At 48.0% G+C, this 27,422-nt stretch overlaps 1 protein-coding gene and 1 pseudogene across 1 annotated transcript in view; one reads left to right on the top strand and one right to left on the bottom strand.

The window, feature by feature from the left end:
- STX8 (syntaxin 8) overlaps window positions 1–27,422 on the top strand; it is a 303,428-nt gene that overhangs the window by 155,740 nt on the left and 120,266 nt on the right. The window lies entirely within an intron of this gene.
- LOC138842958 (elongation factor 1-beta pseudogene) lies at window positions 23,083–23,914 on the bottom strand (annotated as a pseudogene).

The raw sequence follows: 27,422 nt of genomic DNA, 5'->3' as shown, positions 1-27,422 counted from the left end.
CTTCATCTGGTAGTTTATTCTTATCCTTGATAACAAACTATAGTAGGTAGTCAGCAGAGTATATTCTGAGTTCTGTTGATACTGTATCTCTCCACTCTCAGGAGTCTATGCTGGATTTTCACTACTTCTTGAATGCTGGCATGGGTGGATGGACAGGTGGCTGGAAGGTTGGGTGGGTGGGTGGATGGTTAGGTGGGTGGATGGACAGATGGTTAAGTATATAGGTAAATAGGTGGATGAGTGGGTGGGTAAATGGATGGATTGATAGATGGATAGATAGATGGTTAGGTGGATGGGTAGATGGATGGTTGGGTAGATGGATGGATCGGTGGATAGGTAGATAGATGTTTAGGTGGGTGGACGGGTGCATACAGGCTCGTGGCTGTCCCTGCAAGTTCTTCTTGTCCAGATCTATACAAGCACACCCTCTGACCATATCGGCAGCCCCCTTCCCACAGCACCTTTAGCCCTGCCCTCACCCAGGTGCTCTTGCTCTTGGGCTTCTTTGGAGTCGGCCATTGATTGAGCAAAGCTTCCATGCGGTTTTGAAGTAGGTGGTGTCTGGGTTGTGTGGAAGACTGCAGATTTGGCCCCAGCTCCTCCAGGACTGAAGCAGGTGTTCTTGGGCCCCGGGGAATACCTTGACTGAGGTAGGTAGGGATAGGGGCTGTGGGATGGAGAGGGAGAGGCTGCCATTCAAAACCCTCCGTTTCTGCCTGTGGAATTGAGTTCAGTGCTCAGCGAGCCTCCTTCTGGGTGCTTAGATGTGAATAATTCACACCTCTCTAGGAGCAGGTCTACCTGTTCCTACCTGTGTTCCCAAGATCGCCCAAGAGGGACTGGAGCTGTGGCACAGCGGGTAAAGCTGCCCCCTGTGACACCGGCATGCCATAAGGGTGCTGGTTGGTTCCTGGCTGCTTCACTTCTGATCCAGCTCCCTGCTAATGCACCTAGGAGAGCAGCAGAAGATGATCCAGGTACCTGGGTCCCTGCACCCATGGGGGAGACCTGGAAGAAACTTTTTGCTTCAGACCGACCCAGCTCTGGCCATTGCAGCCATGTGGGGAGGGAACCAGCAGATGGAAGACCTCTCTATCTGCCTCTCCCTCTGTCTCCCTGTAATTCTGCCTTTTAAGCAAATAATTTAAAAAAAAAAAAAAAAAAAAAAAAAAAGAAGAAGAATCCCCAGGCCTGCGCCGCGGCTCAATAGGCTAATCCTCCACCTGCGGCGCCTGCACCCCGGGTTCTAGTCCCAGTCAGGGCGCCGGATTCTGTCTCGGTCGCTCCTCTTCCTGTCCAGCTCTCTGCTATAGCCCGGGAGTGCAGTGGAGGATGGCCCAAGTGTTTGGGCCCTGCACCTGCATGGGAGACCAGGAGAAGCACCTGGCTCCTGGCTTCGGATCGGTGTAGTGCACCGACCACAGCGGCCGTTGGGGGAGGTGAACCAACAGAAAAAAAGGAAGGCCTTTCTGTCTCTCTCTCTCACTGTCCACTCTGCCTGTCAAAAATTAAAAAAAAAAAAAAAAAAAAGAATCCCCAAGAATCAGTGCTCTGCAGCCCATAACTGACTGCCCAGGACTTGAGCCTCTCGACCCACACATTCCCTTTGGACAGCATTCACCGGTCTGTGTGCAGTGACAGTGGGGGTAGCCCTGCCATTCTCCGTCTCAAGTGAGAAGCTCCACTCGGCCCTGCTTAGTTTGCCTGTGAGCCAAGCTGGGTGAATGCTGCTGCCCAATGTCCGCCCTCCCCGCCTCTCCTTCCCCAGGCTCCCGCCCTGGCCGGCTTCAGCTCCTTGTACCCCTACCCCCACCCCCGCCCACTGCTGGGTATGCTTCCTCCCCGAGGCGAGGCGAGGGCCGGTGCCTGCGTCGTCCACGACTCTGGTTTACCTAGCGCTGAGCCGAGTGTCTGACGCGTCCTTGGTGTCCAGTAGCCGCTTACATAGCAGGCACTCTGTCCGGCTGCTGCTTTTCTCCGTGAAGCAGGTGTGTCAACGTGGCCTGAAAATGCTGTGAATCGCTTTCCCTTTGATGACACCCTTTGACACCCTTTCCACTACTTCCTCTGCGTGCCTTGATGTGTGCCACAGCAACTCTCAACTGGCTTTTGTCACCTGCTGTGCGAACCCCAAAGACAAATCCCATTTACATGCAAAGAGCGCCCTAGGAACAAACATGGATTTTGGCAGAAGCCCTGAAAATGCCGTAGGGAAGGGAGCTCAGAGATAACACTGGGGCGCCCTTTCCTGAGGATCCACTGGTTAGGGTGACCTGCAGTGTGGAAGACAGACGTGGTGTGGGCGGTTGTCATGAGTGAGTGTGAAGTTTCGGGGTTAACTTCAACTTGACTTTTTGAAACATGATTTTTTAAAGTGGCTTCCGGGATCCGTTAGAAATCACTTTGAAGTGTTCCTTTTGAACTGACTTTGGATTTACAGAAATGTTACAAAGACACGGAGTTGTGTTCTATTCTTGCTCCACTTCCTGTAGTGCTCACGTCTCAGCATTCTGTTCCTTGGGCTGTGTTTTTTAATCCTCCTCCAACTCCAGTTGATAGAATGGTCACTTGTTACCATGTGGACTTTCATATTTTCTTGGATGCTGACAAAGATAATTAAGTCTTAGATTCATGGGTTACATGGACTTGTAGTCTGTTATAGGTGGGTGTTACTACCATGAATGCAACAGCCTCCAGTATTTTTAGATCATGAACCTCAAAATTTCACAGAGAGAAATATTGAAGCAAGGAGCCTGGAGCTCCATCCAGGTCTCCCGTGTGGGTGGTGGGTGGCAAGGACTCAAGTACTTGAGCCCCGATCTGTTGCGTCCCAGGGTGTGCATTAGCAGGAAGCTAGAGTTGTAGTGGACCTGGGACTCCAACCGTGGCATTGAGAACGTTTTATAATCACATTTATAAAATTATACATACTGATGTTCTATGTATCATTCTTTGTAAAAATAGAAATAGAAAAATGTTGAGATTAAGAAGTAAACGCAGGAGTGGTCACTAGGCCTGCACCTCACACCAGGGTGCCTGAATTCCATTTCTGTCTCTGGCTCCTGGCTCCGGCTCCCTGCTAATGCAAGCCCAGGGAGGCAGCAGGGACGGCTCAGGCAGTTGGGTTCCCGCCACCCACATGGGAGGTCTGGATTGAGTTCCTAGCTCTGGGCTCCAGCCCCCACCCAGGTATTTGGGGAGTGAACCAGTGGACAGGAACTCATTCACTCTGTCTCTGCCTCTCAAATAAGCAATTTTTAAAATTAAAAAAATTTAAAAGTAAGTACAGTATATTAATAGTTTTCATTGTTAAAAAATATTTATTTTTTTGAAAGCCAGAGTTACACAGAGAGAGAAGGAGAGCCAGAGAGAGAGAGAGGTCTTCCATCCACTAGTTCACTCCCCAATTGGCCGCAATGGCCGGAGCTACACCCATCCGAAGCCAGCAGCCAGGAGCTTCCTCCAGGTCTCCCACACATGTACAGGGGCCCAAGGACCTGGACCATCCTCTACTGCTTTTCCAGGCCATAGCAGAGATCTGGATCAGAAGTGGAGCAGCTGGGACTAGAACCGGCGCCCATATGGGATGCCGGCACTGCAGGCTGCGGCTTTACCCGGTACGCCACAGCAGCAGCCCCAGGTTCTCATATTTTCCTTCCAAATTCCAGTGAATTGTTGTGCACATCTCAGTGTGTTGATTATTGGCTTAAATTATCCTCTGGGTTTAAATTTCTCCCTCCTCTCCTGACAGAAGTGGATCCTAGTGAAGAAAAGCCGCTGCTGTGTGTATTGTTTTAACGCTGATTGTCCTGGGTTATGTAATGTGGGGATTTTCTGATGTGCAGTTTGGAAACAGCTGAACTGCTCGTGAGACTCTTAACAAACACCGAGCTTGCTTGAAAAGCTCATGATTAATAAGGTAAAACTGTTTCTCTTAAAGCAGAAGTGTGGATTATGTTTTAGTTAGGGTGAAAAAGAACATTCATCTTGTAACCAGGGATTTCAGTGTCCTTTTCCTGGAACAAATGCCTTTTTTTTTTTTTTTTTTTATCAGATCTGGACCTTGTGTGAAAAATAAGACTCTTTCTTTGCAAGGTGCTTGGGAAAGTTGAGTGGTGAGGCCTCTGCTCTGGAGGGGTTAATCAGAGGGACACCGGGGACATCCGTCACTGCTAGTGCGGGTCAGCGAGGCGAGTTCACATCAGGGTGTTACTGGCCACCACGCCCTTTCTTAGGGTCCTTTCAGAAGTGATGGGTTGACGCTCATCCCCGGAGCACAAGCCCTCAGGGGAGGTGCACTGAAGAGAAACGCCCCTCGCCCCATGATGAAGCTGTAGTTGTGCCTGCTCTGCAGTTCCCAGAGGCGTCGCTGGAAGACCTTGTGGTGGCTCTGTGAGCGCCTGAGCCAGCTAGCCAAGTGGCTCACGCCTGCCACAGCACCTGAGGCTTGCAGCTGTCTGTCCTGGGAAGCCGTTTGGAGTCTTACAGGGTCACGTGGTTGAGTTTTAGCTGGGGTGGCGAGGCAGCTTTCGGTTTGTAACTATTTTGTCAAACTCAACCTATCAGTCTTTTGCTTTTCTCTTCCGCATGTTCCATTCCACGATAAAAACATGTTTTGAAACATTTCAGGAAGAAGTAAATGTCCCGCACAGAGCTTGTTTGCGTTAGAGGTCCATGGGTAATGTGCTTAAATTCCCTTTGTCAAGTTGAAGCGTAAACATTAGAGTGTTTGCTTGTCAACACATGGCATTCAGTAATTAATTTATACTTGGAAAACCTGTTCTGATTCTGAACATTTTAGGGCATAAGGTTTCCAAGTGTATCTTCCTCACAGCCAAGAACAGCTGCATTCCGCATAGTTCTCTCTGTGACATCTGTGAGAGCAGACAGCTTCAGTAACCGAGTGTGCCCGATTGCATGGCACGCTACAGCCTTTTATGATGTGTAGGGGCCGGAGTCTCCATGGTAACAGGACAGTGTGCAAATTTGCACAAAAATACTTACTTGGCTTGAATTTTTATTCTATTAGGTAACACAGGGCAAGGATCAGAACCTCTGATTTTAGCAAAAATGCGTAGACTATGCTATTTAATTTTTATTTATACATGCCTGCACTGGGGAATAAGAAGTCGATTCGTTTGGAGCACACGTTACACAAAGCAGTAATGAACAATGCTGACTTACCTGGCCGTGGTGTTATGACCATGATTAATCAGGAATGAAAGGGAAGTTCCAGATCTGTGCCATTCACAGACACACGAAACAGAATTGAAGATCTTTGTGGGGCCCCGGGGGCGCGGAGGGCAACACCTGCACACCAGACGCTCTTGTCTCTTCTCTGGCCAACGCAGTTGTTGGATTTCTTCACTTCACCTTCCGTTTCTCCCTCTCCCAATCCCAGAAAATGTGTATTTATGCATCACAGCAAAAGACAAGATGAGTCTTTCAAACATCAGCTAATTAGAAGTGAACACAGGGCATTTTCCCAATTTATAGATGCTCGCATGATTAGCGTGGCCAAGAAGGCTTCCCTCGCTCTCATCCGGACTGCTTCAGTTTTTTCTAATAAAAGCATTCACGAGGGAGGAACCACTGACCTGGCTCCCCCGCCCCCAACCCCCACCCCCGTGCTTCCAATTAGGGGTCTATTATCTCATTCCAGATAATTGGAAAGGGATATTCAACACACTGCTCCGTGTGAATATGGCTTTTGCCTGCATTATGTTCCTAGGAGTCCTGAGCACATCTGGAGTGACGGCGGCCCCAGGGACGCTAAAGCACACTGTTTGGGTTGGCACGGTGACATTATAGTATATGCCAATTTGTAATGGCTTTTGGAAACAGGCAGTTTTTGAGCTCGCCCCGAACTATTCCCCTGAGAAATTATTCAATTAAGTACAACTAAAATTAATGTTTAGCATTTTTCGTTTAAGTAAAATAGGCAGCTCTAAAGGGAAATCTGTGACGCATGCCTGTGTTCTTATTTTACACTAAAAATCAGGCTCCTAAGAAATAATTGGGAGTCCTGGAGTCAGTGCACTTTCTGGAAGATGCTGCTGCCAGATCCTCCCAGAGCTTTCTTGCTGTCCATGTGACTCAGTTACTGTCCCGGCAGCTCAGGGCTTGCTGGCTTAACACACCGTAGATGCAACCGTGGGGAGCGCAAAGCCAGAAGAACCCCTTTCTCCGTCTCCTACGGCAGCGCTTCCCAAACCTTAACGGACAGAGGTGTCGCTTGGGGGTCTTGTGAAAATGAAGATTCCCATCCATTAGATCTGAGGTGGGGCCTGAGAGTCAGCGTGTCTAACAAGCTCGGGGGCAGGACGGGCCGGGGTGGGGATGAAGGGGATACCAGGGACCACTCTTGGAGGGCTAGGGCTCTAAGCAGTAATGGAGGGAAGGGTGGGGAGGAGGAGGACTTCACTTTGATTTCCAGTCTGTGCCCTGGGCCAGGGTGTGACTCTTGCCTGCCTTGTCAGTATATGTCCTCACTCATTTCCCAGAAACCTGGATTCTCCATCGCTCCCTAGAGTCCTCAGTGGGCTGTCTGCTGCAAGTGGACAGATGGCTGATGGGTAAATCACAGGCAATAACAGCTTCAGTTCTTCAGTCACACATCTTCCTGGAATCCACATACGTTGTTCCTAATTTTTTGTGTAAGAAGACGACCTACGGTCGTGGCATACAGAGAAGAAGCAGTTAGCCCAACAGTCCATCACCCGTGTGGCCGCACGTGTAAACCAGGGTACTGGTGAGCAAAAGGATGTGTGAGTGAGTAAGCACGGCTTTGTGGTTTTGATCCCACTGTCATGACTTCCAAGGTTGGGCTTTTCTGCTCCTAGGTCCAGTAGTTTGATGGTGAGTTTATCCCAGGGTGGTCTCATGGGGAGGGGAGGAGATTAAATCCACACTCTGAACACTGATTCATAGAGGCCAGCACTGTGGCAAAGTGAGTTAAGTCTCCGCCTGTGGTGCCAGCATCCCATATTGGCTGCTTTTCTGATTCAGCTCTCTGCTATGGCCTGGGAAAGCAATGGAAGATGGCCCAAGTTCTTGGGCCCCTGCACCCACGTGGGAGACCTGGAAGAAGCTCCTGGCTCCTGGCTTCGTATCGGTGTAACTCCGGCCATCGCAGCCATCTGGGGAGTGAACCAGTGGATGGAAGCACCTGCCCTAGGATGGTTCTTTATCCACATACACACATATGAGAGGATGTTCTACAGAAAAAGATGACTGTATTTGCACCTGTTGCACTACCCATCTCCCCATCTTTTTTTTTTTTAAGACTTTATTCATTTATTTGAAAGGTAGAGTTACAGATATGTGAGAGAGAGAGAGAGAGAGAGAGAGGTCTTCCTTCCGCTGGTTCACTCCCCAAATGGCCACAACAGCTAGAGTTCCGCGGATCCAAAGTCAGGAGCTTCTTCTGGGTCTCCCACGTGGGCACAGAGGCCCAAGCAGTTGGGCCATCCTCTACTGCTTTCTCAGGCCATCAGCAGAGGGCTGGTTCGGAAGAGGAGCAGCCAGACTAGAACCAGCACCCGTACAGGCGGAGGCTTAGCCCACTAAGCCACAGCACCAGCCCTCCAATCCACTTCTTTGTACAGAAAATCAATTTATGAATAGTCAGAACACTGGATGGACAGAGATCAGGACATCCTTGTAGTGAACAGAGCCTTCCAATACCATTAATACAGGTGGAGTCAGAGTATTCCCTCCTAAGTTCAGTATGGTGTTTGCTATAAGTTTTCTTTTTTTTTTTATTGGTTTTTAAAGAAATATTTACTTATTTATCTACTTGGAGAGGCAAAAAGCAAGCCCCCAACAGCTGGTTTACTCCCCAAATGCCTGATGGCCAGGAGCTGGAAGCTCAATTCAGGTCTCCCACGTGAGTGACAGGGACCCACTACTCGAGCCGTTGTCTGCTACCTCCTAGGGTTTGCAGTGTCAGGAAGCTGGAGTCAAGCCAGAGCTGGGAAACCAACTGAGGCATGCCAAACCACACCCCTGCCCCAAATGCATTTGAAAGGCAGTGAGAGATTTTCCGTTTGCTGGTTCGCTCTCCAGACGTCTGCAAGGACTAACACTGGGCCATGTTGAAACCACAGACCTGGAATCAAATCCAGGTCCCCCATGAGTGATGGGAACCCAACTGGTTGAGACATCCCTGCTTCCTCCCAGGGTGTGGAACGAGGATTCAAACTCAGGCACTCCAGTATGGGATGCAGGCATCCCAAATGTTGGCCCAACTGTTACGGGATGGCTGGGGTCAGGTTCTTACCTTTCAGGTTTTTCTTTAAGACTGATTGATTTATTTGAAAGGCAGAGCTGCAGAGAGAGACAAGAAGAGACAGAGAGTGAGATGTCTGCCTGCTGGGTCATTCCCTAAATGGCCTCAACAGCAGGAGCTGGGCCGATCTGAAGCCAGGCGTTTCTTCCAGGTCTCCCACTTGTGTGCATGGGTCCTAGCCCTTGGGCCATCTTCCACTGCTTTCCCAGGCCATAATCAAGGAGCTGGATTGGAAGAGGAGTAGCCGGGCCATGAACTGGCACCAATTTGGGATGCCAGCACCTCAGGCAGAGGCTTAGCCTACTGCGCCACAGTGCCGGCCCGCATATGTTAATGTAGCATACAGTGAGCCCACACAGTCCACCACCAGGCAGACAGCACACTTGAGTCACGTCAGCGTTTATGGCATCATTGCTGTGGACACAATGGATAAGTCCATCAAAGCCCATCGGGAGATTTTATCTCCATTGCTTCCTCATCCCCTGAAGGCTTCAGTAATTGCTGCTTTGTGATTTTTTTGATTTGCTTCCTTGTCTTGGTGCTTCTGCCAGCAGCCCCCATGGCTCTAATGGGATTGGGAAATCCCTGGCTGGCTGCGTGTGGTGTGTACAGGTAGACTGTCAGTTTCCCTTTTTGATGGAGACTCCTCTGTCCCCAGTCTGGACAGAACCCACTGGGGCTGCCGCCCTCTGTTCTGGAAGTCCCTGCCCTCTTAGGTCAGCTGTGCTCCCTGGACCCCAAGTCTTCCTCTCTCCCCATCTCTTCGGTGGAGCACGTTTTCCGGGAGCTTCTACAGCAAGAGTGTGTAGTGGGTAAAAAAAATTCTAGGACCTTACACGTTTGAAAATCATTGTATTCTCCCTTCGTACTTGACTGAAAGAATCTGGGCCACCCTGGATTAGAAGTTTGATTTGTGTGTGTGTGTGTGTGTGTTTTCTTCTCTGGTTTTTTCCTCATTGGCTGGCATCGTGGCACATGCTGGGCCTGCATCCCCTGTTGGAGTGCCCAGTAGAGTCCCAGCTGCTCCACTTGCAATCCAGCGCCCTGCTAATGCTCCTGGGAAGGCAGCAGAGGTGCTTGAGCCCTGCCACCCACGTGGGAGACCAGCATGTAGTTCCTTCCTCCTGGCTTCGGCCTGGCTCGGCCCTGGCTGTTGCAACCATTTGGAGGTGAACCCACAGACGGGAAATACATCTCTCTCTCTTCCCCCTTCCTTGTTCTCTTACTCCCCTGTCATTCTGCCTTTCAAATTTTTTTTTTTAAAAAGGTATTTTACTTGTCAGAATTTTGAAGGCGTTTTTCTGTTGGTTTCCAGCTTCGGTGTTGCTCTGGTAAACCCTGCCATTCTTGTTTGCATCGTAAATGATTTGTTTTTATTGTTTTCTCCCCTCTCTGAAAGCTTTGAGAATCTTCTCTTCATCTCTATGTATGAATGTGACTTCCTCCCCCCATTCCTTCATTGCTCTGAGCACTGATACTACCTTTTATTTTTAAGATTTATTTATTTATTTGAAAGGCAGAGTTACACACAGGAAGAAGGAGAGGCAGAGAGAGAGAGAGAGAGAGAGAGAGAGAGAGAGAGAGAGATTTTCCATCTGCTAGTTCATTCCCCAAATGGCCACAACAGCCAGAGCTGTGCTTATCCAAAGCCAGGACTTCTGGGTCTCCCATGTGGGTGCAGGGGCCCAAGGACTTGGGCCATCTTCCACTGCTTTCCCAGGCCATAGCAGAGAGCTGGATTGGAAGTAGAGCAGCCAGGACTTGAACCAGTCCCCATATGAGATGCCAGCACTGCAGGCGGTGGCTTTACCCACTACCACCACGCCACAGCGCCGGCCCTGATACTGCCTTTTAATTCTGGGCACTCACGTCCTTCAATTCCGGGAAGCTTTGTTGGATTATGCCCTGAAGTGCACCAGGTCTGTGTTGGGAGGGCCACGGCAAGGCGGTTGTGAGGCTGGGGCTGTGGGCTCAGGAAGCAGGGGGCCCTTGGCTGTTCTCCATGTACATTGTCACCAGTGCCACCGTGCGTTAGCAGTAAGGAAAGCAGTAGCACCTGAGCCTGGGGAAGCCCTTTCCTCTTTCACTCTCCCCCCGGTGCCCGGTACTGGTGACGCTCATCAGCATGCTCACTGCCATGGAGAAACACCGGGGGCCCCTCCGGTTAGTACAGAGTAGGTACTGAAGGGTGAGTGTGGAGCTGAGAGGCTACCCACGGATGACTGGTGTGCAGTGGGGAGCACTGGGCTCTCGATGCATTTCAGGAAGCTGGGACCCTTTCAAGCCAGCAGTTCTTTAGCTAACGGGAAGGAAATCAAGAAGCGGTGTTAGGGAGTGGGGTTTTGATACAAAGGTTAGGACACCACTTGGGATGCCCGTATTGAAGTGCCTGGGTTTAGGGCCTGGCTCCACTTCCCATTCTAGCTTCCTGCTAATGCACATCCTGGGAGGCAGTAGCTCAAGTAGAAGGGTCCCTGCCAACCATGTAGTAGCCCTGGATGGGGTTCTTGGCTCCTGGCTTTAGCCTGGTCCAGCTCCAGCTGTTGCCTTCTTTTTGCTTGCTTGTTCTCTGGTTCTTTGTCTCTCTGTGCTTGTCTTGTGATTCATTCTGATTCTCTCTCTCTCTCTCTCTCTCTCTCTCTTTCTGCCTTTCACATAAAATGAGAATAAATGAATACTTTTTAAACTAGTGTTGGAACAAAATGAGATATTGCATAAGTGACATTTTTACAAGTATTTAAAAAGCAAAACACGAGGATTACTGGAAACATATGTGTAATCAGAAAAATCGAAGGATGTGTGGGGCCAGCAATGGCTCTGGAGACCAGCCTGTAAATGCCTTCCCGGGAAAGCGCAGGCCTCTGCCTTTTCCGGAAGGGAGGGGCACGCCTGGAGATGCGCCTCGAGTGGAAAGGTGAGCCGGGGAACGGGTGGTAGCTCCCTTCTGCAGTGGAGGGATGTTTCTTCTTCCAGTTGTGTGTGTGTCTGCCACGGGAGCACCTGGGCGCCTTCACCTGTCTGACTGACAGCTGTCGCCGTGCTGCGTCTCTCAGCACCTGCGTCTGCACAGCTCTCCGGGCGGCATCGAGCTCTTCTGCATGGAGGGGGATGGAGGGAGAAGCCAAGGTGTTGTTCCTGTGGAATGGAAAAAATGCAGACTGTGTTTAGTCTGGAGTCAGGCGTAGACCTGAAACTTGAGCCCCGCGAGGCATGAGCTCCTGAGTAAAACATTTGCGGTGAAATCCCGGGTCCCATCTTCCTGCCCCCTGCCGCTCACCAGGAGCGTGACCTGCGGCAGTTACGTCATCCTGGGCCTGCTTTGACTTCTGGAATATACACTAACAGTTTCCCTCCCGACTGGTCAGGATTCATGGGAAGGTTGGATGAGATGAAATACGGTCACAGTGCTCTTAAAACCCACCATCATTGGGCCTTTGCAAAAACCCTCCACTTCTATGAAATCCAGTGGAAACAGAGAGCATAAGCCCTAACTTCGAAGTCAAGTAGCTCTATCGGTTTCATAAAAAGCAAGTCTGCTTTGTTGAGATGGAAAAACAAGAGCCCAGAAGTAATGTTCAAGACTTTCCAGGTCTCTGATGTTTTCTTTTTGGATTATCATATTTTGCTGTGTTGTAAGAATTTGCACATGCTCTAAATATGCAGTCACAAGGGGTGGACATGGGAATGCAGTCCTAACAGCATTTGTGAGTCCTAGACAAGGAAAAAAAAATTCCTGCAACAGATCCTTCTGGACTTCAGGTGTGGAGTGGTTTGGAAAGGGAACAGAATTCTGATAGTTTGAGTACTTTCTTATTTTTACTTTTGCTGTATTCAAAAGGCAGGGAGGGAGAAAGGTATAGCTTACCTACTGGTTCACTCCCCACATGCACACAACAGTTTAGGGCAAGGTCAAGCTGAAGCCAGGAGCTGGGAGATCCATTCATGTCTCCCGTGGTGATAGGGACCCAAGTACTTTAGCCGTCACTGCTGCCTCCCAGGGTGAACATTAGCAGGAAGCTGGAACTGGGAGCAAAGCTGAGACTCGAACCCAGGTACTCTGATGTGGGATATGGGCATCTCAAATGTCTGCTTAATAGCTGTATCAAACACCTGTCCTTTATTTTTAAATGGGGGGTGTGTGTGTTCTAATTGGGTGGTGAGGAGAGAGAGAGAGCGAGCGAGCAAGCGCTTCCAATTGCTGGTTCACTTCCCAAATGCCCAGACAGGGGTGGACTGAGACTAAACTCTCTCTAGGTCTCCCATGGGGTGACAGGAGCCCAGTCACTTGAACTATCCCCACCTCCTCCCAGGGTCTGCATTCGCAGGAAGCTGTAGTCAGGAGTGAAGCCTGAGACTGATTTTGATGGGAGACACCGGCATCTCTAGGGCCAGGACAGACTCCTCCCGCTGGGCGTCTAAAAGCTTAAGTAATAATGCGGAGGTGTCAACATTGTGCAGGGTGTCCTGTCATTGAGAGAGAGGGAGTATGTCAGCAAGTGACCTTGACTCACACTTGCACTATTCTGACCTAAGACTTCACGTTAGATCATCAGGATTACCACCAACAAGGCTTCGCCTAACAAATAACAGCTGTACGTTCTGATAACAATTGAAAATAAGATCACACTTCCAGTTCTGTAGTATTTACTAATTCCACTGGCTGTGCGGAAGTCCCCGAGTTACTACAATACATGCACACGGCATACAGAAACAATCAACTGGGTCAGAAATTTGGCCCAGTATGCTAATAGCTTATGTTAGTGAAAAAAGCAAATATTCTACTTGACAGTATTTTGGAAGACATTTACGAAGGAAACTCGAATGACCTCTTGAACGAAGCAAAACAAACCAGAACAAACAAGGCCGACGTGGGGTGCTTGAGCCCACGACCTCTTTCCCCCTCCTGAATGTTGTGAAGAGGCTTCAGGGGTCAGACTGCAATCCAGACTCCCCTATGCTACTTGTCCCCTGTGTAGCTTCGGACAAATCACTGGGCCTCTTTGAGCTGCACCATAAGTAACATTGGCCTTCCAGGGTTCCCTTGCTCATAGGAGCACCTGGGAGTTGTCCTGTCTCGTAGGGATCCCAAGAAGACTGAAGAAGCAGGCTTGCCGACATTCCTTATGGAACCTGGGGTCCACGTGGATATCCATAGTAGAAAATCAGCTGGCAAAGCACTCACCCTGTTCTGTTCCATTTGTCCACTCATTTTTATGTCAATATTCTACTGTTTTGATTGCTGGAGTTTTATAGGATGTGTTGCAGCCACATAGAATGACTTTTCTAGCTTTGCTTTTCTTTTTCAAAGTTGGTAGAAGTAGGTAGCTTTGTCTTGTTCTCAGTCTTAGGGGAAAAGTGTTTACAGTATCACCTTTTTTTTTTTTTTAATATTTATTTGAAAGGCAGGGTGACAGAGAAAGAGATATTCAGTCCACTGATTTGAAACTCTATGGATGATCACACAGCCAGGTGTGGACCAGACCAAAGCTAGTTCCCCACTGCGGGTGGCAGGGGACCAAGTCCTTGGGCGATCTAGCTATCTAGATATCTATATCTAGATATAGATATAAATGCTGCCTTCCCAGGTGTACTAGTGGGAAGCTGGATTGGGAGTAGAGTAGCTGGAACTCGAACTGGTACTCTGCAAGTAGTGGAGTGACCTGCTGTGCCACAATGCTGGCTGCGATGTGTCATTTTAAAGTACAGTGTTGGAGAGGCCAGCGCTGTGGCGCAGTAGGCTAAGCCTCCACCTGCAGCACCAGCATCCCATATGGGTGCCAGTTCATGCCCCAGCTGCTCCGCTTGTGATCCAGCTCTCTGCTGTGGCCTGGGAAAGCGGTGGAAGATGGCCTAAGTGCTTGGGCCCCTGCACCTGTGTGGGAGACCCAGCAGAAGCTCCTGGCTTCAGATCTGCCCAGCTCTGGCCATTGTGGCCATTTGGGGAGTGAACCAGCAGATGGAAGACTTTTTTCTCCATGTCTCGCTCTCTAACTCTGCCTCCAATAAATAAATAAAAGCTTCCAAAAAAATTACAATGTTGACTGTAAGTTTTGTTTATAGTAGACTTCACTCTGTGTAACAGCTCTATGCTTACAGAGAGATTGAGAAGATAGTGCAGAGTGTTCTTACGTGGCCTGCACCTAATTCCCCTGCTGTCGCTGCCTTAATATTAGCATGGTGCATTTGTCACAATTAATGAGCCAATACTGATATTATTGTTAACTAAAGTCACAATGTATTCAGATTTTCATAATTTTTTAATCTACTGTCCTTTTTTCTGGCCATTCAGGATGCCACATCATATTTAGTTGTGGTGTTCCCTTGGGTCCTCTGGGTGTGATGTTTTTCCAGACTCTCCTTGTTTTGGAGACACTGACAGTTCGGTGGGGTCCCGATCAGGGGGTACTGCAGGGTTAGGATTTCTCTCATGTCTTCCTCGTGACAACACCGGGACTGTGGGATTGGAAGACCACAGAGAGAGAGAGTGCCATTTCCGTCTGTCCACCCCAAGGGCACACTCTCTCAGTGTGGTTTGTGACTCGAACCAGCACCCATGTGGGATGCCAGCACTGCAGGCAGCGCCTTAACCTGCTGTGCCACAGTGCCGGCCCCAGTGCTATGCTGTTTTATTTTCATGTTGACAACCTTCCAGGTTGGGCCTTTGCAAGCTCTTGGGTTGGCTCCCATATGGCTCGGACACACCCTCATCAGCGTGGGTCTTGAAAAACAATTCCTTCCTGCCCGGCACTACAGGATTCCCCGTGCTCGTCTTAGGTGTTTTCTGTCCCAGTTCTAGGATCAGTTTCACCAGGGAGTCCTGATTGTTGTCTATTGGAAACTGGAAGCCGAGGTCCGGGTGCTAAATTGCTTGCTGCTACTGGAATGTTGGTTTTCGTGGGCTCTGTCACTTGACAAGGCAAAAAAAAAAAAAAAAAAAAAAAAAAAGTGTGTTTGCTAATCTATATATATGGTGATTCTTTGTAAAACTTTTGGAAAAATGGAATTAAAAGCTGAGCTCGTGGGGCAGGTGGTGGGTACACCTGCCTCGCATGTGGAGTCCCAGGCTCTCTGCTTCCAGTCCAGTTTCCTGCCAGCTGTGCAGCACAGGGTCCCACAAGTACTCAGTTCCCCAACACCCATGTGGGAGACTTGGATTGAGTTCTGGGCTCCTGGCTTCAGCCTGGCCCAACCCTGACCATCGCAGGCATTTGGGGAGTGAACCAGCGGCTAGAAGAGCTCTGTCACTCTGCCTTGCAAATAAGGTGAAACTAAATAAGTATTAAAAATATTTTAAGATACTTTTATTTTCGTACCAAAAAACCCTTGAAATCTGTGTGTGTAGTTTTCAGAATGCATGTTTCCCCCAAACTTTATGAAGATCTGTTGTTGGCATGTATTTCACATTTTTTAGTACCAAAATAAACATTTTTTAATTCATTTTCCATGAACTGACTTTTTAAGGATTTATTTATTTATTTGAAAAACCAAGTTAGAGATCTCCATCCATTAATTCAATCCTCAGATGACCTCAATGGCCTGGATGGGGCCAGGCCGAAGCCAGAAGCCAGGAGCTTCATCCTGGTCTCACGTGTGTGTGCAGTGACCCAAGCACTTGAACCACCTGCTGCTGCTTTCCCAGGTGCATCAGCAGAGAGCTGGATGGGACGTGGAGCAGCCGGGGCTCAAACCTGTACCCATATGGGATAGCAGCTGTGCCACAGTGCCGGCCCCTCCATGAACTTTTGGAAGCTCCCTCGTGGACCCGTATTTACATAACCATCTTGATCTCTGTGAAGCCGAACATGAGTTCCTGGTGATGCATCTAACTCTAACCTGTCACCACGTGGACCATGCTTAACGATACACTCCCACTGCAACGCCAAGAACTGGCTCCACCCTGCGCTGTGTACTTCCTCAACTGCTCATAGCAGTGTGAGTTAGCCCGTCCCCTCGTGGGAGGCAGCTCTATCAGCTGGAATCCCATGTTTACGTGCCTTCAGCCTTACAGACGCCAGTCATCCCACGTCAGAGCACCTGGGCTCGAGCCCCGGCTCTGCTGTGGAGGTCAGCACCTTTTCTGTCCTCCTCTCAGCAAGGTTGCCTCATGCACTTCTAGTACAGCTCGATGTTCTCACCACAGTGTGCGTCCCTTCCTGGAATTCCCAACCTCCTAAATTATTTGCATAAAATTTACATACATTAAGGTTCTCCCTTTGTGCGGTAAAGTTCTGTGGGTTTTGATCAAGGCATAGTGACAACTATCATTAGAGTACCCTACAGGATATTTTTACTGCCCTAAAAATCCCCGTGTTTCACCCATTCATCTCTCCCCTACCCCACCCCCTAACTCCTGGCAACCAGTGAACATTTTGCGCTCTCCGTAGTTTGCCTTTTGCAGAATGTCATATAATTGGAATCATACAGCATCTTGTAGCCTTTTTATATGTGCAGGTTGCTAAGAAACACATGTTGACTCTCTGCAGATCATTTCAATCAGAGCTGAGCGCTTATCACCAGGATTCCAGTCTTCTAAAATAATGGAAAGTGATTGGGGTGTTTTGCCTTTTTTTTTTTTTTTTTTTTTTCCCAATTATTGTTACCTTGCATAGCAAAGGTTCTGGTGTGGCTTATATTTTTTAAGGTAAACTTTTTATTGACAGTAGGGGAAAATGGGTGAAGTGTTTATTCTGTCTGTCCTAGGGCTGTTTAATGCATGATGAGGTATCGTGTGCAATACTCTGGGTCCTCAAACAGGGGTTGATGTCATCTTCTGAGTGCCTTGAGTTTCTGGATGACTGTTTTTAGATTCTGTGTTTCGATACGAATGATGATATTTAAACAATAGGGGCAGGCATTGGGCATAGCAGTTAGGACCCTGCTTAGGACACTTGTACCGCATATCAGGTTACCTGAGTTCAAGTCCCAGCTCTGCCTTAGATTCAGTGTGCACTCTGGGAGATAACAGGTGATGGCTGAAGTACTGGGGTCTCTGCCACCATGTGGAAGACCCAGATTGAGATTTTGGCTCCCGGCTTCAGCCTGGCCCAGCCCTGGCTGTTGTAGACATTTGGAAAGTGAACCAGCAAATGGGAGATCTCTGTCTTGCTACCTTTCAAACAAAGCAAAAAAATAAATTAAATTTTAAAATTAAAGGAATATTCTGGATCATTTGGGTGGCCACTGTATTGTGTCTTCTATGCAATGCTATCCCCAGTGGGGGTAGTTGTCTTGGATCCCAGTAGGTCTTGGCGGATGAGAGAGAAAGGTACACTCAATATGTGCTGATGTATTTGCTTCTGAGAGAAGACACAGCCTGCCCCAGACCCCATGCACTGTTGAAGGGACGTCTCCACAGTTGGAATAAAGAACAGCAGAACCCTAAAGAGTGCTTGCCTTTGTCTTTACCATATTCACATTTAAGCAATTCACATGGCAACCTGAATTATTTCACATGGCAACGTGAAATTATTGTTGCCAAACAGAATTTTAGTTTGTTTTGTTTTGATTTTTATGTGAATATTTTGAGTGCCACAAAGAGCTATAAACAGAAAGAATGTTTACTTGTGTTTGTTGATATTTAAGTGAATGATTTAAATAGCATAACTTATCCTAAGGGGCGTGAAAGCATTTTTTTAAACTTTAACTGTAATTGTATATAAGTCAACATTGGGAAACACATGGCAAGTTTTCGGCAAATAGTAGTGGTCATTATGGTTTAAATAATGGCTTTGGCCAGCGCTGCGGCTCACTAGGCTAATCCTCTGCCTGCGGCACCAGCACCTCGGGTTCTAGTCCCAGTCGGGGTGCCGGATTCTGTCCCGGTTGCTCCTCTTCCAGGCCAGCTCTCTGCTGTGGCCCGGGAGTGCAGTGGAGGATGGCCCAAGTGCTTGAGCCCTGCACCCGCATGGGAAACCAGGAGGAAGCACCTGGCTCCTGGCTTCGGATCAGTGCAGCGCGCCGGCCCCAACACGCCAGCCGTAGCGGCCATTGAGGGGTGAACCAACAGAAAAAGGAAGACCTTTCTCTCTGTCTCTCTCTCTCACTGTCTAACTCTGCCTGTCAAAAAATAATAATAAATAAAATTTTTAAAAAATCATGGCTTTGTTTTTGTAAGGCACTAGTCCGGTCCAGCACATTTTGGCGTGCGTTCACTCCTGCCAGTGAGGCACACTGCTGTCCCCCCACCCTTCTCTCTCTACCCAGAGCAGCCCTTGGCGCCGTCAACACCGACTGCCCACTGCCGGTCCTGTGGACACCGCTTGTTCTGCACACCTGCCCAGTGCTGCCTTCTGCGACGGCATCCTCTCCTGGCTGGGTCTGGTTTTCCTTCTTCCTTTGCTGCCTTTTTTTTTTTTTTCTTCACTCCCCTTGTTCTTTAACAATTAGCATTCCCAGAGAGTCTGCTGTGACCCCTACCTTTCTGTTCATCTTCTACTTTTTTTGCATTTTAGTTTTTAAATTAATACCTGAGTGTCCTTGTGTGGGTTTTGACACCTGTGTAGTCGTGCGTAGCCGCTGCCACACAGCAGGACACAGAGCAGTTCTGCCACTCCGCAGGGCTGCCTGGGACTACTCTTATGCAGTCGCACACCAACCCCCCACTTCTCAGCCCCCCGCCCCCCGCAGCCGCCACCGGATCCCTTGGAGATGCTGAATAAATTGTGTCGCACACTGGAGCTTTTGCAGTATCCTATTTTACTTTTTCTTGTGCTTTTTACTGCATCTCTTTAAATGGTTTTCGTGGTTTCTAGGGATGACAGTATGTGTATTTAAAATTCTACAGTCTAGTTAGAATATGTATTTTTACTCTTCTTCAAATGAAGTATAGAAACCTGACCACCATCCATATCCCCTTGCCCTCGTCCCTTTTATGTTTGCAGTTGTATTATGCATTACACTCCTGTATATTGAAAGCCAGGCACGCTTTGCCTCCAACCATCAAACAAATATTGAAGAAGTCAACTGGAGGATAATCCATTACAGTCAACACTCCTTATTCCACAATTCTGCATCTGCGGATTCAGCCAATTGTGTTGAAAAAAAAATTTTTTTTTTTTTTACAAAAAATTGGCACCTGTGCTGAACACGTACAGACTTTCTTCTCAACATTCCCTGAGCAATATAATCCAACAGTTATCTCCTTAGCATTTATATTATATAAGGTATTATAAGTAATCTAAAGATGAGTTAAAGTATGCAGATGGTTATGCACAGGTTATATGTAAAACCTGTGCCACTTTATTTTTTAAAGTTTTTTTTTTTGAAAGGCAGTTACAGAGAGGCAGAGAGAAAGATCTTCTTCCTGCTGGTTCATTCTCCAGATGGCCACAATGGCCAGCGCCACCCCAATCTGCAGCCAGGAGCTTCCTCTGGGTCTCCCACACGAGTGCAGGGGCCCAAGGACTTGGGCCATCTTCTGCTTTCCCAGGCCATAGCAGAGAGCTGGATTGGAGGTGGAGCAGCCAGGACTTGAACAGGCACTCATATGGGATGCCAGCACTGCAGGCAGCGGGCTTTACCCGCTACGCCACAGCACCAGCCCCTGTGCCATTTTACTTAAAGGAGTTGAGCATCCACAGATGTTGGTGTCCTTGGGAGGCAGGAGGTGTCCTGAAAGCAATCCCTCACATATGTGAAGGGACAGATAGGTGCAAGGGATCTTCCAAGGGGCCATGAAAAATACAAACTATGAAAAAACTATGCGTGGATTTCAGAATTCTGTTCCCACCAAAGTAAATTGATTTTTAATTTCATGTTCCACTAATGTTTCGAAGCCCTGTTGTACCTATCCAGAGAGGTAACATTCATTTCTGTTACATCTCTGTGGTTTCTGATGTGCCGGGTTTCCTACTGACACCATTTCCCTTCTGTCGGAAACACTTCCTTTAGTAGTTCATTCGGATCAGCTCGCAGACACTTGTCCTTGGTACTACGTTACCTGAGAACGTCTTCATTTTGCCTCCATTATTCTTTTCTTCATAAGAGGCAGGGAGGTAGAAAGAGACACGTAGACGCAGACAGAGCAAGAACCCCCATTTCCTGGTTCCCTTCCCGGGTGCTGTCAGTGGCCAGGGGCTCAACCCTCATCCCTCACAGGGGTGGCAGGAACCCACATATCTGAGCCATCACCGCCTTGTAGTATCTACATTAGCAGGAAGCTAGACAAAGACCAAGGTCTAGAACCCTGGACCTCCGATGTGGAATATGGGTGTCTGTAACCAGCATCTTACAGGCTAACCCGAACACCCAGCCCTCACCTCACTCTTGACGTCTATTTTTGCTGTGCAGGCTTCTGTGGGGCCAGCGCTCTCCTTCATCGCTTCAGAGGTGTTACACTTTCTTCTGGCCTCTGTGCTGTCTGATGAGAAACCTGCCGTCTTTGAAATGTTCGTTCCCCTATAATTATTTTCTTAGTCTGTCATGTTCATTTAGTGTCCAGTTTTGGTGATAATGTGTCTGCCTGTGCATTTTTTTTTCATTTTTTGGGGGGGTTTCTTAAGCTTCTCAAATTTGTAGTTTAGGCTTTTGGCCAAATTTGGGGGATTTCCAGCCATTATTTCTTCAAACGTTTTTGTTCTGCTGCCCTGTGTTCTTTTCCCTGCCTCTGGGACTCCAGTGACGGGAGGGTTTGACCTTTTCCCAGAGGCTCTGTCCATTCTTATTTCCCCAGCCGCTTTTCCCTTTCCTGTTTGGGTTTAGATAATTTTTACTGAACTGTCTTCCATTCACTGCCTCCTTCCTCTGCCACCTCCGTTCTGCTGTTGAGCTCATCCAGTGAATTTTCTAATTTGGTTACTGCATTTTTCAGTTCCAAAATTTGCATTTTTTTTTTTTTTTTGACAGGCAGAGTTAGACAGAAGAGAGACAGAGAGAAAGGTCTTCCTTCCTTTGGTTCACTCCCCAAATGGCCGCTATGGCCAGCGCGCTGCGCCGATCCGAAGCCAGAAGCCAGGTGCTTCCTCCTGGTCTCCCATGGGGTGCAGGGCCCAAGCACTTGGGCCATCCTCCACTGCCCTCCCGGGCCACAGCAGAGAGCTGGCCTGGAAGAGGAGCAGCCAGGACTAGAACCGGTGCCCCTATGGGATGCTGGCGCTTCAGGCCAGGGCTTTAATCCTCTGCGCCACAGCGTGGGCCCCCGCATTTATTTCAAGAGTGTTCAGCTTTGCCTGCTGGAACATTTTTATTGTAGCCGCTTTAAAATCTTTCCTTGTCAGTTAATTCCCAACAATTGTTGTGTCTTGGCGTTGACATGTCTCTATTGTCTTTCCTCGTGTAATTTGAGGTTCTTCTAATTCCCCGTGTACCAAGTAACATTGGATTGTATCCTGCACATTTCTGTTTATTACGTTATGAGACTAGCTGTGGGTTAAGTCCTGTAGAGATGTAACCCATGAGGTGATGTTTGGAGACTGCGCATATGCTGGTTCCCAACTGCCTTCGTCCAGTGGTTCTTACATTGACTGGTGGTCCTCCCCCGAATCACTTGTAGCTAAATACTGAGAATACTTTTTTATGGATAATAAAACTTCATCAAAGAGTTTGCACCTGATTATTAGAAGTCAGTATGCTAATTACTTTGTGAGGAAGTGGGAGAAGGGAGTGATTAGATGGGGACATGAGGCACTGAAGTTTTTGTGGTCTCCTTTATCTTGACTGAGGTCATAATTAAATGGGTATTCACTTCGTGACAATTCATTGAATGTATACAAAGTATGTGTATTTTTTTGTACTTTCACTTATGAGTTATGTTTCACAACAAAAAAGGTTAAAAGTTTAATATTAAGTTTTACAAAAATATATAGGTTTATGTTTAATGAACTCATTACTTACCATGATTTGTCATTTTATATTATTTATAGTAACTCAATAAATTTTAATTTCCTCTTTTCCATTTATTTCCTCATTGCTCGAAAATACATTTTTAAAATGTATTTTTAGGCATTTGAAATGCCTAATTGTTCTAATGTTCCGTGAATTTTTGTTGTTGTTTGATCAATGAGCTTTTACTACTTTACTTATTTTTATTTTGTTTGAAAGAGGGGAGACAGGGACCTTTCATCCACTGGTTCACTCCCCGAAATCCTGCAATAGCCATGGCTGAGCAAGGATGGAGCTAGCAGCTGGGAACTCAGTCCAGGTCTCCCACGTGGGTGGCAGGGACCCAGGTACTTAGGCCATCATTTGCTGCCTCCCAGGACATGCATGAGCAGGAAGCTGGATTGGAAGAGGAGTAACCTCAACTCAGACCAACCACTCCACTCCTGGAGTGATAACTTAAGCTGCTGCACCAAATGCCTGTCCATTGAAAATACATCAAGCAACTTTTTTTTTTTTTTTAGAGATTTATTTTTATTTATTTGAAAGAGTTACACAGAGAAGTAGAGCCAGAGAGAGAGGTCTTCCATCTGCTGGTTCACTCTCCAAATGACCACAATGGCTGGAGCTGAGCTGATCTGAAGCCAGGAGCCAGGAGCTTCTTCCAGGTCTCCCACACAGGTGCGGGGGCCCAAGCACATGGGCCATCTTCCACTGCTTTCCCAAGCCATAGCAGAGAGCTGGATTGCAAGTGGAGCAGCCAGGACCAGAACCGGCATCCATATGGGATACTGGGGCTTTAACCCACTGTGCCATAGCACCGGCCCCATAACTTTATTTTTTTTCCAGAAATGGTACTTGAGTTATATACATACTTTGAGGATATTATAATGTGATTTCTCCTGAATTATTTTTCTAAGTTTCTTGTATATGCATGTTATATATATATGTTAAAATATTATGTAATATAAAATAGGTTTTCTTTTTTTTTTTTTTTTTTTTTTATCTTTCAAGCTTTTATTTAAGTGAAACAATCCAGGATGGATTTTAGATCTTGTTGAAAGCAGCCACATCCATGGATTGCACATAGTCCTCAAAAGCCGTGATCTGCTCCTCCAGCATATCTGTTCCAGCTTTGTCATCCTCAACTACACACTGTATTTGAAGCTTCTTAATTCCATACCCCACTGGAACTAGTTTAGAGGAGCCCCAGACCAAGCCATCTGCTTGAATGCTTCTGACACACTCCTCCAATTTTACCATATCTGTTTCGTCATCCCAGGGTTTCACATCTAGTAAGATGGAAGACTTGGCAACAAGTGCAGGTTTTTTGGCTTTCTTTGACTCATACTGTGCAAGTCGTTCTTCCCTTAACCTCTTTGCCTCTTCACTTTCCTCCTCCTCATCGGATCCAAAGAGGTCAATGTCATCGTCATCTTTACTAACTGTGGCTCCGCTTCCTGTGGTGTCTTCCACATCCGCAGGGCCATACTTGCCCAAAGCTTTTTTTATTCCTGGCAAGCTGGCCTTCTCCTTCTCGTAGGACTTGATGTGATTATACCAGCGTAGGGCATGACACAAGTCGGCAGGCGGCGGGCCGGAGACGGCTTCGAATCCTGCCACATCTGCCTGGGACGGCACATACCCCTCGATGTAGCTCTTGTCTGCCAGGTAATCGTTGAACACCTGTAGGCCGGCGGGGCTTTTCAGGTCTCCGAAACCCATGGCGTCAGCTGTAGCCGGGAGCTGAGGGCAGCGGAGCAGAAGAGCGCAGGCTACGTCCCCCAGCTCTAAGAGATAAAAAAAGCTAAAATAGGTTTTCTAATATGTCATGTGTTTGTGTGTGGAAACAGGCAAAAATAGTTCAGGGGTAAATTTGGCACAGCAGTAAAGACCCCCTGCATCCCATATTTGAGTACCTGAGTTCAAGTCCTAGCTTTGCTTTCAATCCCAGCTTCCCACTAATGTGCACACAGAGAGGCAGCAAGCAGCTGGGTCTCTGCCACCCCCGTGGGAGACTCAGATTGGGTTCTGGGCTCCTGGCTTCAGCCTGGCCCAGCTCTAGCTGTTGCAGGCATTTGGAGAATGAACTAATAGATGGAAGATCTTTCTGTGCCATCTCTGTCTCTCTGCCTTTCAAATAAATAAGTCAAATGTGTGACAGCGGTTATAGACGTATACGCACATGTGCACTTAGACCAGTTCATGTGACGACTTGGATTTCCGGCCAGCTCTGAATGCGCAGGCGTGCTTTCTGCAAATGGAGCTCATGGCTGGGAGCGTCCATGCTCTCGGCCTCGCATCTGGGGAGTGAACCAGCAGATGGGAGATGATCGCTAAGATTGGAAACAATCCTTAGATGTCATGAATGATATCGCAAACCTCACTGCAGCGTGGGAAGAGAGACAAAAAGGGGCTGAATGTTAGCTGGCGGGGGAGGGGGTGGGGGAATGCTGGCCAGACACCTGCCTGCTGCGGCTTCAGAGGTCAGAGATGTGAGTGCTGTCCTGTGATGCTCTAAGCCTATATGGTTTGGTTTCATTGAACACTCTTAATTTCCATGACCTGCCTTCCTACTTAACAACGTAGGTGAGTGTTCTCCGCTCGCCTGCCTCATTAGGACTCTTTGTTTTGTTAGGATTTGTTTATGTATGTGTAAGGCAGAGTGACAGAGAGAGAGAAAGGTGGAAAAAGACAGCAATCTCCCATCTGCTGGTTCACTCCCCAGATGCCCGCAACAGCTACGGCTAGGCTAGGACAGGCCAAAGCCAGGAGTCAGGACTTCAGTCTGGGTCTCCTAGGGAACCAAGCCTCCCAGCATGATGCATTCACAATGGGCTTGGTTGGAAAAGGAGTGCCCGGAGCGCAAAGCAGCACTGAGATATATGGGATGTGGGTGTCTCACGTGATGTCTCCACCTGCAGCACGACGCCCGCCCAGGGTGTGCGTCTTACTGGAGAGCATCCACCATCGCGTGGCTGTGTGTGACGTTCTTACATCACAGCCTTCGTCCTCACACCTTTCCGGCTCCGTCGTCTTCTGGTATCCCGGTTACCCAGGAACAATTCTGATGCCGGTTTCGCTGTCTTCCTTCGCTGGTAAACTCTCTCTCTTTTGCCTGCCTTTTGAATGTTTGCTACTTTTTCTTTATTCTGAAATGCAGGAATTTCATGAGATCTGAATATTTCTAGATCCTTTTCATTAATATTGCCAGGAGCTTAGGGAGGGATTTTGTTTTGTTCCCTTTAACATGAAGAGTCAAGTATTTTATCAGTCCTAGGAAAGCTTCCTGTTAACCAGTCACTGCTTCTCCTCCTGTTTTACTAGATCTTTATTCCTGTTTGTTTCTGGCTTTTTTTGCTTTTTCCTCTTGTATTTTGTCGGCTCTAACCTTTTTCCTCTGACCTTTGAGAGGTTATTCAAGGTTGTTTCTAAATCAGTATCTGGTTCGCAATCTGTTTAATTGCCTTCATTGCGGTTTCTTTTTTAAATGTGTTATTTGAGAGGCAGGAGAGTGAGAAGGAGAGTGTGATGATCTCCCTCCCGTTGGTTCACTCCCCAAGTGCTCACGGCAGCCAGGTCTGGGCCAGGCTGAAGCAGGCGGCAGGGACCTCAGTCTGGGTCTCCCCTGTGGGTGGCAGGGACTCAGCTACTTGAGCCGTCACCTGCTGCCTCCCAGGTGTGCTTGAACCAGAAGCTGAAATGCGGAGCAGGAGCTGGGATGAAAACCCAGGCACACCAATGTAGTAGTATCTTAACAATGGTGCCAAATACCCACCTCTGGGGCCGGCGCTGTGGCATAGCAGGTTAAGCCGCTGTCTGCCCTACCGGCATCCCACATGGGTGCCGATTCGAGTTCCAGCTGCTCCACTCCCCTTCCAGCCCCCTGCCTGGGAAAGCAGTAGAAGATGGCCCAAGTGCTTGGGTTCCTGCACCCACATGGGAGACCTGGAAGAAGCTCCTGGCTTCAGGTCAGCCCAGCTCTGGTCCTGATGGCCAGTTGAGAAGTGAACCAGCTATTGGAAGACTGACCTCTCTATATAACTTTGCCTTTCAAATAAATAAAAATAATTCTTTAAAAAAATACCTACCTTCACTGTAGTTTTTACTTCGGCAGTTTTACTTCTGTACATACAGTGTCTTTTGTCATCATAAACCATTCTTTTCTTGTGGTTTTCTGTTCTTATTGCATTGATTTAGTGTCCTCTTGAAATTTGTTTTTAAAATGGGAACCAATCATCTCTTTTTTTCAAGGATTCTCCCTTTCTTGGAGAAATTCCATTTTCCAGGGCAAAGGGACAAAGGAAGCAGTCAGTCTTTTGACTACTTCTCAGATATTCCTTTGTTTTGAGCTATTTATTTATTTACTTACTTTTTAAAGATTTATTTATTTTATTTGAAAGGCTGAATTACAGAGAGGCAGAGGCAGAGAGAAAGATCTTCCATCCACATTCCCCAGATGGCTGCAATGGCTGGAGCTGGGCTGATCCAAAGTCAGGAGCCAGGAGCTTCTTCCAGGTCTCCCACACGGGTGCAGGGGCCCAAGGACTTGGGCCATCTTCCACTGCTTTCCCAGGCCACAGCAGAGCTGGATCAGATGTGGAACAGCTGGAACTCACACCAGCACCCATATGGGGTGCCGGCATGGCAGGTGGTGACTTTACCCAATATGCCACAACACCAGCCCCGGGCTCTTTTTATTTATACCCGTTTTCTCTTTGCTTGTTTTCACACACAGATCATGTCTGTCATGACACACGAGAAAGGGTTCTGTGTGATTGTGTGCATCTGTCTCACACACAAGGCCCAGATGCCAGGTCTTGGGGTCTGCTCAGGGAAGGAGGAAGGGCATCCCCCCCCCCCATGTATACGGGGTAGGCAGTGTGGCCAGGGAATGTTTTTCTTAGCCATGGAGCGTCCTCTGGCCACAGGGACTGCGGACTGCCCTGCCTGGGAGTCCCATGGGTGAGTGATGATGTCCATGTGCTCAGTCACAAGTGGGTGTTTCCTTCTGTTCCCTTGTCCTGTAATGTTTGACCCATCTCCCTAGTGGACATTTTTAGTTGAGGTCAAGCCATCCTCCCTATCCCCCCGCATTTTTAATTTTCATTGTTTATTTTTAAGACTTACTTAGTTCAAAGGCAGAATTAAAGAGAGGGAGAGACAGATAGAGAGATCTTCCGTCTTCTGGTTCGCCCCCCAAGTGTCTGCAATAGCCGGGGCTGGGTCAGGCTGCAGCCAGGAGCAGGAACTCCAGGTCTCCCAAGTAGGTGGCAGGGCCCCATCCACTCAGACCATCTTCTACTGCTTTCCCAGG

Source organism: Oryctolagus cuniculus, chromosome 17, assembly GCF_964237555.1.
Source record: "Oryctolagus cuniculus chromosome 17, mOryCun1.1, whole genome shotgun sequence".
Taxonomy (NCBI): domain Eukaryota; kingdom Metazoa; phylum Chordata; class Mammalia; order Lagomorpha; family Leporidae; genus Oryctolagus; species Oryctolagus cuniculus.
This window is presented reverse-complemented; position numbering and strand designations above follow the sequence as displayed.